The sequence below is a fragment of the Amblyomma maculatum genome, chromosome 3 (genome assembly GCF_055883805.1).
Source record: "Amblyomma maculatum isolate TAMU_Amacu chromosome 3, ASM5588380v1, whole genome shotgun sequence".
Classification (NCBI taxonomy): domain Eukaryota; kingdom Metazoa; phylum Arthropoda; class Arachnida; order Ixodida; family Ixodidae; genus Amblyomma; species Amblyomma maculatum.
This window is the reverse complement of record NC_139346.1, coordinates 219,352,285-219,366,426: the sequence shown is the minus strand read 5'-3', so window position 1 is coordinate 219,366,426 and position 14,142 is coordinate 219,352,285.

The following is a 14,142-nucleotide window of genomic DNA, read 5'->3' as shown; positions in this document are numbered from 1 at the left end:
TTGAGAAAGGATGCTAATGCAGGTGAAGGTAGTGTATCCTCTTTCGGGAAAAATGCTTCGCGGTAAATCTGGACGCTGCAATACCCAGGCATGATTGCCAGCTCACTGCTCGCTGGATGGCAGCGATCCAAACTTTGCGTCGCTTCGCTTCGTAAAGCTTATTATGTGATGTGAAAAATATTTTATCAGGCCAGTGAAAACGTGTGTAACAGCAGAAACCCAGGGACTGCAATCTAGCAAGTAATTTGTGACCATAGAATGCCGCGAATCGAAAAAACGAACGACGAATGCGCCCCACGCACAGCAGATTCGCCGCGTCTACGCTGCACGGCCGGGCGCACGTCTCCCACGGCCGGTCTCGAGGGAGAGCGCGCGAGAAGAGAAGCGCTCTCTCCCTCGAGACAGGCCTTGCGTCTCCCTACCAAACTGCTCTTCCTGCCGCGAGGGGCGCGTGCGTCGCACTGCGAGTTACTCCTCGCGCTGTGCGCGGTGCATTGTGGGTAATTGAGGCGCAGTCGGTCATTTTTGTGTCCACGGTACGAACAGGGCGAACGTACGTATCAAGTGCTGTCGTGCGGTTCTACAAGCAGTGGCATCCGCAGCTATATGTTGTTTATTGAGCTATCGTTGACTGTAAGAGACGCATGCACAGTGTAAACAACGGAAACTGAAGAGCTGCGCGAACGACCTCGGCATTTTAAGGTTTCGGAAGTACACACGAACAACTCCCCTCGAACGAGACACCTCAACGAGATGCGACGTCACGTATGGCTGGCACGGCTCAACCGCACAAGTATCATGGAATATGAGAAATGTATGTCAAAAGGGGCTGGACTGGAATCATCCGGATGTGCCCTAGAAGCCAGCTCTTGTCACTATCCGTGCACGACTGTTCTTCACGCACTCGGAAGACACATTTCCGGTAAAAGAGCAGCGCGGCAATGTACGCTTCCAGTCATGCGCATGCATGCAGCGCGTCGCCAACACCTCCTCGTCGTGTTTTGCTGCAATAAAACCCTTCAAAGGGGGCTCGCTAAACTTTGCGTTTGCCGTACTTGCCTCACTCGATCAGAAGAAGTAGGATATTCGCATCGTCTGTGTCGGCTGCTAATCAAAGCAGACCGCACAGATTCGGCGAAGGAACTTAGGCGGGCAGAGCTGTTTTGCAGAAGGTTTGAAGAACTTTATAAACTGCGGGCGATTTTTCTGCCCGAGGGATGCGCACGACAAATACACAGCGGGGCGTGTAACAAACATCTTTAATCTCCCGTCAGCGCGGGGGACGTCCAAGGCTGTGCGGGGTCGTCGTCCGTAGAGAAGCGCCAGGAGCGAAGAAGCAGGAACGAAGAGAGCCAGACGGCGGCACGTGCCTTCCTTTATATCCCCCTCGCGTGGGACCGGTTATCCCCGAATGAGCGGGGAGGGGGAAACAGGCAGCGCGCAGGGAGTATTGGGAAGTGGCGCGGCCTTTGAATGCGCGGCGCGCCACGGGCCCTGATATGCGGAGCAGGTCCCCACATCTCCCCCCCCCCCCCCCCTCAGCGTCCGATCCGGGCTTCGCCAACAGCCGGGCCGTGTCCATGTCCGAGCCCGGGTCGGCGTAAAATATGAAGGCTTGTCGCCTGGCTCTGCCGGGATGCCATCTCAGCTGGTCCGTGTGATGGGAGAAGCAGCAGGCATGGCGGGACTGTTCCGGCTGGTCCCTCTCCGGCAGCGGCCACATCCTCGGGGTCACAGCGCAGCTGGGCTCGGCCACGGATACGCCTGGCAACGGCCCTGAGCTGCTACTGTACATCGCTGTCGACCCCTTTCCACGTGGCGTCGTGCTGGATGCACTGGGACCCTTTTGTAGCTGGCGTTTCCGCCCCGGGCACACCTGGCTTCCTGAGGCCCGCACTTCAGGCCTGGGCAGCGGGCTCCAATCCAGACTCGTTGAAGACAGCCAGCATGGCCGCGCTGGTCACAATGATGGGCCACAAACCATTACAAACTAGGGGGGTACCCCCTGTTTAAGTGGCCCCTCCTTGAACCATGCGCTTTGTGCGGTTTCCGGCCCCAGCGACGGTGATTCATCTGGCTGCTGCAAAATCTTATCAGAATGCATTCTGAAAGAAGCAAAGACGTTAGACAAAGTAGTGCATTACCTTGGCCTTAGATTATAACATCGGTTGCGAACTGGGTTGCTACCTGTACGCCTTACTTTGGGGGAGATCGCTGCATCGCTTTGAGCTTCCCCCGCTTCGCAGTTATCGTCCTTGCGAAGGTGGTAAGCTTTAAAGTCTGCGAAGTGCACCGGACCAGCGGTTTCACCGCTCGCCAACAACCACAGCTGGTAGGTGAGTGGCGTAGTCCGTGCCGTAACTTCGAACGGTCCAACCCACTTGTGCGCTAGCGACGCGGCGAAACCACGCGCTGTGTTACTAAGCGGGTGCGTTCTTTTCAGTACCAAGTCGCCCGTGTTGAAAACGACGTGACGACGACCTTTGTTGTACTGATCCGCTTGCTTCATTCGCGCGACATCGAGGTTTTCACGAGCCGCACGCTGCGCTGCCTCAAGGCGCTCGCGTAGCTTTGCCGCGTACTGCGTAAGCGGAGGGGGCGCGGGCCCCGCCGCGTCAAGTAGGGCGTTCTCTAGCGGAAAAGCAATCTCTTTCCCAAAATTCAAGTAAGCAGGTGTCATACCCACCGACCTGTTCACGGTTGTTCTAGTGGCGAACACCAGTTCGGACAGCCGTGCGTCCCAATCTCTGTGCTGCTCGGTCGTCGCGACCATCATACTCTTAACATTCCGATCCACTCTCTCGGTTATGTTGCTCTGAGCGTGGTAGGGACTCATTTTCCTGTGGCGGATTTGAAGCGCCCGACAGGAATCAACAAAGTCTTTGCTTGTGAAATACGAAGCATTGTCTGTAAACAGGTCGGAAGGGAAATCGAAACGAGTGGATGTCTCCAACAGTTTCTCCCAAATCCGTTCTGACACAAGCTTCCTAAGGGGGAAAACCTCAACCCACTTGGAATAGTGGTCCGTTATTACCAGGATATATTGATGTCCGCGCGCGGAGCGAGGGAGGGGTCCCATTATATCGCACGCGACCACTTGTCACGGATAGTTGCTAACTACCGGATTCATCATGCAAGCGGGTTTCCCCGCCCGTGGCTTGGCTACCTGGCAAACAGGACATGTACGGGCGTAACCCAGCACATCCTTGGCCATGTCGCGACACGGCATAACTTTTCATAAGTCTTACTGCCGCTGCCATGGCCTGCCAGCGCTGAATCATGGAAGTACTGAAGGAATTGTTTCCGCAACTTCCTCGGGACAACGACTCGGAAAGGGGATGCAATCGCCTCTTCCTCATCAAGTTGGGGGATGTAGCGGAGCAGTAAGGTGTCATCGCTCAGCAGATACGCGTCGTACTTGCCCTCAGCGTTCCCGGTGCAAGCTGTACTACTCGCAAGCTCTGTCAGCACCCGCTGGCATAGACCATCTGCTTTCTGGGCCTCAGTCAGCTCTTCCCTACTGACCGCTGCTCCCCAAGACAGATTTCTCTGCCTCGCTTCTTGGCAGGCCAGTAGTCGCCGCCACCAGCTGCTGCGCCTTCTCTCTCTTGCAGCAGAGCGCGGCAACTCTGTCCGCCTCCTTTCTCTGTTTAACTACGCAGGGCACGACACTCGCGTCTGCCCTAAGTCTGCCCTTTCCTCCTCTCCACTAGCGGCGACGCCGCTTTTAGCAATGCTGGTTTGCGCCTCTGATACGCTTCTGCCAGCCTTCCACGGTGCGCGCGATAAAGCATCGGCCACCTTATTCATGCTACTGCGGCGGTACTGAATGGCGTACGCGTAACGTTGCAACGTCAGCGCCCATCTCGCGAGTCTGCCTGCGGGGTTTTTCAGCCTCTTTAACCACGAAAGTGCCTGGTGATCTGTCTGCACGGTGAAAACCGCTCCCTCTAGGTACATCGAAGCAAGCGTGTACCATTAAGTAAAGAAAGAACATTGATTCATAGGTCAAGGAATGAACGAATTAGCATGGTGTTGTAATGAAATCGGGGCACTCAAAATGAGCTCCACTTCGTACGCAACCTTGTTGACGCCAGTCTGCAGGATACACTTGATGCATATGGAGGCGATGTAGTTTCAGACGGCCGTGATATCGAACACATGTCCACTTATAAAGGGCGATCACCTTGCGCACGCTGTCACCGCGGAAGTGCCCGCGAGACGCGCACAAACGGCAGATCGCACGCGCGCACCACGGCCACGCTTGCCGCGTGAGGCCCGCCTCTGGTTCCGACGGACGCCGCTACGCTGCTTTCAGTGGCGCCCCTGTAGGCGCTTTGCATGGCGTATACCTTATTGAAGCAGGACTGCTCGATCGTATGCTTTTTGTACTCGCGGTTGCCGGCGCGCACCACAGACACGCATACATTCGCCAAGCTCGGTACGCGACAGCAGCGGTTAGCGGCGTAGCCGCAGTGAACGCTGCCCGTGCCTTTAATGCGAAACGAAAGCAGCGCAACATCGAATATAAATATGCACTGTCGAGAGGAAATACACAACATGAAATGGGTCACACTTCAGGTTAAATCAATGCGACGATGATTGGAAAGCATATTTCGTAGTATCTGCATTCCGCGTTCGGTTGCTGCCCGTATGGTTCATTCGCTATGTTTTTGTATGTACAGTTAACATTGCGATTATAAAATATAATTTAAAATACATGTATCGTGAAAGATACAACAGATACGTCCTCACACTTAACTCTGACGAGTTCAGCTTGCGGAAGCAGAGCGCAGTCCTTCACAGTCTCCCCGGACGCTAGTGCTGTTTCCAACAGCTACCGCCATGCCAGACGGATGGTATACATTTTGCTGGCGCGCTGAAACAAATCAAAAATAGCCCCAAGATGTCGGATAGCTTTCACGAGCACCGCGAAACAGCACTTTTACACTGCCGGATCTCAGCATCAACACGCACAGCACAGCACAAGATGGCGTCAAGAGGAACTGGAGCGGACTTTCCCAGTTTGGCTCATACGGGGCGCCACCATCAAACTAAGATGGCTGCGCCCAAGTATCGAAACTAAAATCGTCTTTTGCTGGAGCATGAAAGGAGGACAACGATATGAATGACTGGAAGTGTTTTTTTTTTTTTTCACATGACGACTCTTTTGATGGGCTTTCTGCAGCTCCAAGCAGCTTCACTCTAAAGAACAATATTACCGGCAACTATAGGGAACTAGAAATCATATTTCTAGCTCATTGTATCTGCAAGTTAAGCGACAGAATTTAATCGAATAAGAACTCAATTTTTTAGTTCTTTCTGACCTTCGCCTATAGTGCGCTTCCAGCTTGTTTTATCTTCATCCATAAAAAAGACGTTTCACGTCTGTTCCATCGTACAGACAGACGCGTCAAGATCATTCACAGGTGAATATATAGATGAAGGCTTTTAAGAATGCTCTCATTTTGTTCTCTTTGCTCAAATGGAGAGGTGCATAAGCGCAAGCGCAACGATCCACGATCACTTGCAGCGAAATTTAAGCGATCTGCTGATCTTTTCTAATATACTTGGAACATTTTTTATTCAAATGCGCGTCGTCTTATTCTGCTTATTTTGCACTCCTCATAGCCAAATCAACTTTGGGACATTAAACTCTTTAACCATATATACCATACTTAAATATGCTAGTCGAACAGAGCTAGGTTATACGTGGATATTTAATTCGTTCGTCAGGTTGTATAATTACTTTGAAAAGAAAATTTAATAATCTTAGAAATCTCGCTGCATGACTTTGCCGCGATCCTAACGATGTTTACTCGCTTTCTAGAACAGGTGATGATAGGTCACTCGTTGAAAGTCGCGATGGTGAAAGCAGATAAAAGCTACTTCACAAATCCAGGCCTGTTTCGACAATATCTCACCGGGGCGACCGCTCAAGGTAACTGCAGTTACCTCCGCAGCAGCATTTGTGTACTTTCTGTACGGACACATACACGGGCAGCACTGCATGTGAATGGGATGTCACAGCGCGTATTTCCTGCTTTCGATTAAGATCATATACGCACACGAAATATCGCGTCAAACTGTTTTTATGAATTGATAGTATATACAACAGAAAGTGCACGAGCTGCAGGCGTTTGTTATTGCGCTCTTCGTCGTGGGGCCGAAAAGCAACCACGAAAATTAAGAGTTGTAAACTACCTGATCAAGTTTCAGTGTAGAAGTGCACCGCATGTTAGCCGCGAGAACAATCAGTCGCCGAAGGGTCTACTTGTCGCGCTCAACGTCGCTGCCCTTCGCTCTCATCTTACTTACCGCAACATGATTGTCGCTGATGATTGTGTGGTGTGCAAAACAATCAAATCCGCAAGTGACCAAGAAGAACTGAACACTAACCTACAAGAAATTGAAAACTGGTGCGCTATATGGCAAATGGTGCTAAACCCTGATAAATCTGTAATCATGTCTGTTACCAGGAAGAAAAATGTTATGATATTTCCTTACTACATTGCAGGTAAACAAGTTAATAGGGTACAACAGCACAAGTATCTTGGTTTGACCTTCAGTTCTGACCTACGCTGGAATACGCACATAAATAATGTATGCTCTAAAGCATACAGGGTAATATGGGGGCTAGGTCGTAATATCCGCAGCGCAACTCCCGATATAAAAATACTCACTTATAGGACCCTGGTAAGACCAGTACTTGAATACGGGAAAATTGTGTGGGACCCCTACACCGCATCTAACAAAACAAAAATTGAAAAAGTCCAAAGATTTGCTCCCCGTTTTATCTACAATAAATACCGCAGAAGCAATTCACCTACCGAATTGTGCAAATCCGCCAACCTCGAAAAACTAGAATGCCGCACTAAGATAGAAAGGCTGAAGTATCTCTTTCTTCTAATAGATAGAAAGGCTGAAGTATCTCTTTCTTCTAATCCATGGTCACTTTAAGATTAACACATCACACTATTTTGCAATACACCCCGATGAGTCATCAAGACATCGGCATAGTATGTATATTCCTGTGCCGCTTTCGCATAATGATTGTTTTAAATACAGTTTTTTTCCTCGTGGGATTAAAGAGTTAAACATGCTGCCTGACTGCATTGTAAAAAGCAATACTCTAGATGCCTTTCTTGAAAGCCTAAAAACATACTTTGAACAAAACGCGCCTAATAAAAAGTTGTCCCTCTGCATAATCTGTTTCCCTTTGTTTCTTTTGCTGTATTATTTGATGTTCTGTTTTACGTCCACTGTATTTGCTTGTATTTTTGTGTCGGACTTTTGTAGTTGTTGAAATGTACTCCTTGTTTTTTGTGAATTTTGTTTATTTCCACCCCTGTAATAGCCTGCATAGGCTGACAGTATTAATAAATAAAAATGAAAATGAAATGAAGTGGAGTGTGCTATAAGTGACGGAAACTTCTGGAAGATAACTTGAGTTGGGGTTGCAGCCCGCTCGGTTGGTACGTCCTCGAGTTAGTGCGTCTGCGACCTCGTTGCCCTCTAGTTCCGCGTAACCAGGTGCCTACGTTATCTGATGCTTTAGGTAGGAATTGGCGCTAAGAGAGTTGGTAGCTGTGCCCAAACGCTTCTTAGGAATTATTCCTAAAAGTAGGAGCCGAAAGACTACTTGGGAGTCTGTCATGACGTGTACACACAGGGCGTCGCCATACTGGATCGCCAGCGGGGTAGATGCTACTTCTGCCTCCGTGATTGTCATGTGTTTCAAGGAGGCGCTGACACTATCGTCGCCCGCATAATCTCGCTATGTGTGACTATGTGTCGCCGTAGTTGATGTAGTCTTTGTGGCTGACCGTCTGCCGGACCCGGCACAGCTGGACATGTTTTTGGGAATCGGAGTGACGCGGACTCTCGATCGATATCTTGTTAGGAGGTTAGTCGTGGTCTGGAGGATCTGGACCTCTGCTGGGTATCCCACCCGCTTCAGGACCTGCCCATCAGTGCCTGTGCGAAGAAAGCGTGCACGTTGCGAAAGGAGGACGGTGTCCTGGATCTCTTCGAATGAGTTTCAGAGGCCAAGAGCCGCTAGTTTGGCGTTTGAAGTGCAGGTAGGAAGGCCAAGTGCATGTTTGTATGCAGTACGTAACATGACATTGATTTGGTGAGTTGTGAGGACTGGGGACCATTTCCAAATTCCCTGGCCTCCTTTGTCCGGTCTATGGGGTGGTGTTACGGAGAACCAGTGGTATAATAGAACGCAGTTAATCTTCGCTGTTTCCCTGCTCCTTTTTTACGCACTTCTCTCTAATTTCCTATCATCTAAATTTTTGTCGTTTGTAGCCTTATTATTTTCTAAATGTATTGCCTCCTTTTTTATTCTTGGTCCGATTGAATGTCTTTTATTGTTATTATTTAACCTATTTCTTTATTTAACTCTATTTCTTCTTCCTACTCTATATTCACTTACGTCCTATAATCCAAAAATAATTGTTATTAAGAAAGATCTCTGTCGCTTATCTTCTCTGGTCCCATTTTTTCTATTTCATACCCAAGGCCACTGTGGTATTCATGGGAATGAGTTAGCAGATTTGGCTGCTGGAAGCGCTGGCACACGCGTCTACTCTTTCGCGACGCTGCGTACGTTCACGTTAACATCATTCATCACTTGTTTTTTTTTTTTTAGCATTTATTGGCGCAAAAATACTGGAGGCACAGAATTATTTATTTGGATCCCAGATACTTTGTCTTCCTACTTGTTGTCCACCCAGAAAGCCTTTCATAACTTTAATGACTGGGCATGGTAGATTTCATTTTTATTTAAGAAAGAATTGGCTTATCATCATCTTCTCTGTGTTCATGTGGAATGTTATGTGAAAAAGTTCATACTATATCCGCGATTTCTCGTTTACACCTCTTTTATTTCTCGTTTAAAGTCACTATGTGCTATGTCAAAATCCTGCTGCTTGAGCAGTTCGATCCATATGGTTCACCAAATAAGCAACAATATCCCCAACTATACACGCTGATTTCCTACCTTCACATTATTTTAAGTTCTGAGTCTCTCGACAGCATTTTTCCCTATCTTGGCAATATTCTGTTTACTTTATTAGCTTTGTTCTTAGGTTGAACTGCACCCCCATTTTTGTTCTTCCATCTCATAATTGGAATAATTTAGCAATGTTTTATTGGAAAATGTGGTTTATGTGTATACATTTTTGCGTTTGTTTTATATTTGTTTTTCTTCTGTTATTCTTTTTATCTGATCAAGCCCTCGGTTCCTCATAGGCTTTGTTCTGCAGCTTCTCTGTTTGCTTCGTCTGGCATGCATTTTGTACTTGATCCACGTCGTGGCCGGCATATTTTGCTGCAGCCAACTTTCAACCTTAGTTATTCATCAGCACCAGCGGAGACCCGTTGATCCTGTGCTTGAGCCCTACTGTGGAAGGGGCGAGGGTCTCGCCGGAGGGTCCTGCAGACCACGCTTGCACAGGGGAGGGATCCGTGCTCCTTTGCCGAGCATGAGTGCTTTGAGCATGCCCTATATGCTCGCCTTGAGGTGCAACATGGCTACAGCGTGGGGCTTTGAGCTACTATTGCCTAGCGAATATGCTGTTCTAAGGCACTGTGCTTACTTGCCTGATAAAACCATGACTGCGGTGCGGAGATCTGAGCCATCCCCGCCAGTCGGATTTTCCTTATTTCGGCAGAGTCACAGTGACACGAAGCCCCTTTCGAGCCCGAGAGAGCGATAAAGGCCATGAATGGTCATGTCCTTTCCAGCTCATCTGCCGCCTTCCTGATCGATATTCTACACTTGGCTACTGCTTGTGCTGCATTCGAATATTTTCTTATCTGAGACCTATTGCTTTGTTTTTTTTTTTTTTCATATCTTTCATTTGGTATTGACTGATAATATTACAATTACTTTTACTTTCTCTGTTCACCTCTCTCTTGTCCTGGATGGATTCTGTGTCCCGAGGGGAATTCCGAGTTGCGATATTTTGGTCAGTCCGTTATTATGGCTGGTCCGATGCTTCTTTGGATTTTGGACGAAATGATAGAGATGCTTAGGATGCAATGGTCGCTCCCCAGTGTTTCAGTGAGGTTGGTCCACTTCGAGTGGCTTACTTTCTTTACGAGGGTAGGGTTAGGTAGGGTTAGTGAGGAGCTCCAGTCCCGTGTGTATTGCTTTCACTATCGACTGGCCTCTTGCCGTGTTATCGTGATACCCCCCCCCCCCCCCCCTCCTCTCTATGGGGCGCGTTAAAATCTCCGACGATCATGAGCTGATTGCGCTGCGTTTTGTGAGAAGCAGCCAGTAGTAGATCTGTGAAGTCACTTTTCCTAAACTTGCTTGGCTTGTAGATGCTTATGACAAAGGTGCTTGCTCGACCGCGCTTGTTAGGCACAACCTCGACCGCTGGGGGCTCGTCGTCCGGTACTGCGACGACAGTCATCTATTTTGCCACTAATATTGCAGCCGATGACAACGCGGACTGGCTAATCGTCTAGTATCCTGCAAGCATCCGGGCCTTTTCGGCTTCCACTTCAAGCAGATAAGGTCTGGATGGATTGGAGTGGTGGCAATGAACTGTCTGAGGAGACCGGCTTTGCACTGGTGACCTCTACAGTTCAAGAAGCGTGAACGTTTAAGCGAGTTGGTCCGACATACTTTACATGAACGGCGCGGCAGGGAGAGACGAGGACTGAGAATACACAAGGCACTCGTCCTTGTGTGTGTGTTCTCAGTCCTCGTCTCTCCCTGCCGCGCCGTTCATGTCAAGTATCTCTACAGTTTCACTGACAAATTTCTGTGTTCTGCATTTTGGCCGCTCTTAGTGTGCGTGACCATCTCGGGCATGTCGCAATGCGGCGCGACCACTATCACTGCTGGCTGAGCTAGTACAACTACGTATTATTGAGGGGCCCTGCCCGTGATTTGCCGGCAAGGCTCTTTTGCGGCATTGAGTTTGAAGTGCCTGAATGGCGATTGTATGTTGTTTCAGAGTAGCCTCGTGTCGAGCGAGTCTGTGGTGAATGGCTTCTATTTTCTCCGTCAAGGGTTAAGACTTATAGAATCTAAGAGCTTGATGCGATTGTCCCTGATGAGCACCTCCGACATGAGGGTGTCGCGTGTCTCATGGGGGTCCAGTCCGGGAATTATCCCTGCGAGTGTGGTGGTTGGAAAGAGTATGCATGAGGTAAGGGCTCTCGTCCATGGTGAGATGGGTAATTCTACAATGACCCTCCGCTCTGTTTTCGTGCGGGGTGCTTATCACAAGCATGTTGGTCCCGACATGAGGCCGGAGGATGTACTGACGAGTGTAGCGGGTTTGACGAGGTGCATTCGGTGGGATGTGACGAAGCGGTGTCACATCGCCCGACGACGGCACAATGGCCATTTGGGTGTCTCGTAAGAAATTATACCGACGGAGATCGAACCGACAAGAAGCTTGGAAACGATGGGTGGGAGGCGAGCGAAAGGCACTTATTCCCTCGAGCCTATACGCAGGCTCTATGCCGAACCGGTCGAATCGGTAGGAAGGGAGTCATCGACGGAGGGGAAAATGACACACAGCTTTCGGTGTCGGTTGGGAGCCCATCCGCACACTTCTGCTCAGGTCGGCGGTCGCGGAGCCAGTCCTCGAGGAATTAAGGGCGTTCCAAGGACCGCAGCAGGGCGGCCAATAGGCTTCAGCCTTGCTGTTAAGGCGACCTAATTGCTCCCCTGAAATTTTCATTGCTTTACCGCGGACAGAAAAACTTTATCCGACGGATAAAGGTCACCCCCCGCCTAGTCAACGGTCATAGCCCTTGAGCTTCGGCGGCTTCTTCGGCCAGTCGGATAAGTTGTAGTTGAGTCGCCGGGTCGGAGCTGAACAGTAGTATCTCCCAGTGTTCAGAGTCTAATAAATCGACTCGCTTGTGAAGCTTGAGCGCAGTTCCAGATCATATGATTTAGATCGGCGCTATCATTACACTGTTTGCATTTGTGCGAGTATCGTCCGTCGTAATAGAAGCTACAAAATTGGGGGTTTGGAAATGAGTTGGTTTGGAGTCACCTCCAAACCAATGCGTGATGTTTAGTAAGCGATTTGTCTGCGGGTGGGTATTTCAGTCTGACAAGCATGTAGTGCTGCAGAATATCTCTAACTAGCATGCCCTTGTTCGTGAAACGCTCGGTTGGCCCTGAGTGACCAACTCGGAAAGGAAGGCCTCGAGCTAGTTCATGGGCCGCCTCGTTCCCAGGAAGGGAAGAGTGAGCAAGTGTCCATACTATGCGAATTTGCCTACAACTTTGGATGTTACGTGGAATTCGCTCTCTTGTGGCGAAACTCGTCCCGCGATGTTTTACTGATTGTTGTTTTTGAATCACTCACAATGGCTTTTGTCGATGACCCTGCTAAGGTGAGGGCGATAGCGACATCTTCCCACGTGTTCGTATGAGTAGTGGAAACTACTCCTCTAACCAGCAGGTTACCCTGTTCATCAGTAACGGCCGCTACCATTCTTTCTTCATCACAGTCTGCAGCGTCAACGTACACCACTGATTTGTCATTATTAAAAATGTTTGCCAGATTTCTTGCTCTATCTGCTCTGCGTTTCGTATGGTGTTCAGGGTTCATGTTCTTCGCAATGGGTGGAATAATTAGCTGGCTGCAGATCTTATTTGGCAAATCCGCTCTGGTTACAACCTCACCTTCGTAGCTGATGCTTAGCTTGGAAAGAATGAATCGGCTAGTTGGTGTGGTAGAGAGGCGTTCATATTGCAAGATCGTAACTGCCTCTATGATCTCTCCTAGCGTATTGTGTATGCCTAGACCTAGAAGTCGCTCATTTGACGTTCGGATAGGCAGCCCTATTGCTTGTTTAATGCCCCTTTTGATGATGATGCCGATTTTATCTTTCTCAGCCGCCTTGAGCCGAATATACAGGCATATGTAGGCTACACGGTTAATCGGGAAGGCTTGTACTAACCTGGGGAGATTTGCTTCTCATACCGGAGTGTCTGTTACTAATTCTTCGAATGTGTCACATCACTTGCAGCGCTGTGCCTTGAAGTGCGTTAATTGCGTCTCCATTGAAACCATTTTTTTGGAGTATGAGACATAAAATCCGTATTTTGGGGACCTCCTCCTCGAGGGGCGACGTATGCTTCAACTGCGTCTATGACTTCTTGTAATCTGTCTTCTATCTGCACATCACTTGCTACTATTGTCCAGAGAGTGACATGTCGTCTGCATACAAACAAGCGTTCATGCCTCGAATGCGGTCGATGTTATGGGGTAGCTGAAGCAGAGCCACATTAAAGAGAAATGGAGAGATAACCGAGTCTTGTGGCTAGTCCTTGCTTCCTAGTCGGATTTCTCCGGAATCGTGCTCTCCAATGCGAAGTTTAGCTATCAGTAAGAAAGTCCCTAAATAAGTTATATGTTTGTATTCCGACCACGAGATGCTGAAGGTTTGCTAAAATAGCCTTGTGATGAACGTTGTCGAACGCCACCTCCAAGTCCATTCCTAAGATCACTCGCGTGTCCTGTGTGATCTTGTCAAGTAACTGGTGTTTAATGTGTAACATGACGTCCTGCGTGGACAGCTTGGGCCAGAAGCCTAGCATCTCGTGCGGGAATAATTCATTCTCCTCCACAAATTTATTCAGACGAGATTGAATTACATGCTCATCAGCTTGCCTACGCACGAAGTCAAGGAGATAGGACGGAGATTCTCAAGCTTAAGTTATTTACCCAGTTTGGGGATCATCACCATCTCGACTGTATTCCACTGTTGGGGGATCTTTCCTTCTTCCCAACATTTTTTCGTTTATTTGGTTAGTGTTTTTAAGGTATCCTCGCCGAGATTACAAATGATTTTGTTCGTGATGCTGTCCAGACCCGAAGCTGATTTATTGTTTAGTTTGGCTATCTCCGCACGAACCTCTGCCTTGCTTATAGATGCGTCGAGTTGCGTATTGTCTCAGTTCAGTTCAGTCGTTCAGTCGTGTCCGACTCTTCGTGACCCTATGGACCATGTCACGCCACGCTTTCCGGTCTCTCACTATCTTCCTAACATCACATCACTTCATCTGCAGTGCCTCGAGGATGCCATCTAACCATCGCGTTCGCTGCCTACCCCTTCTCCGGCGACCTTCAAGCGTTCCCAACATCAAAT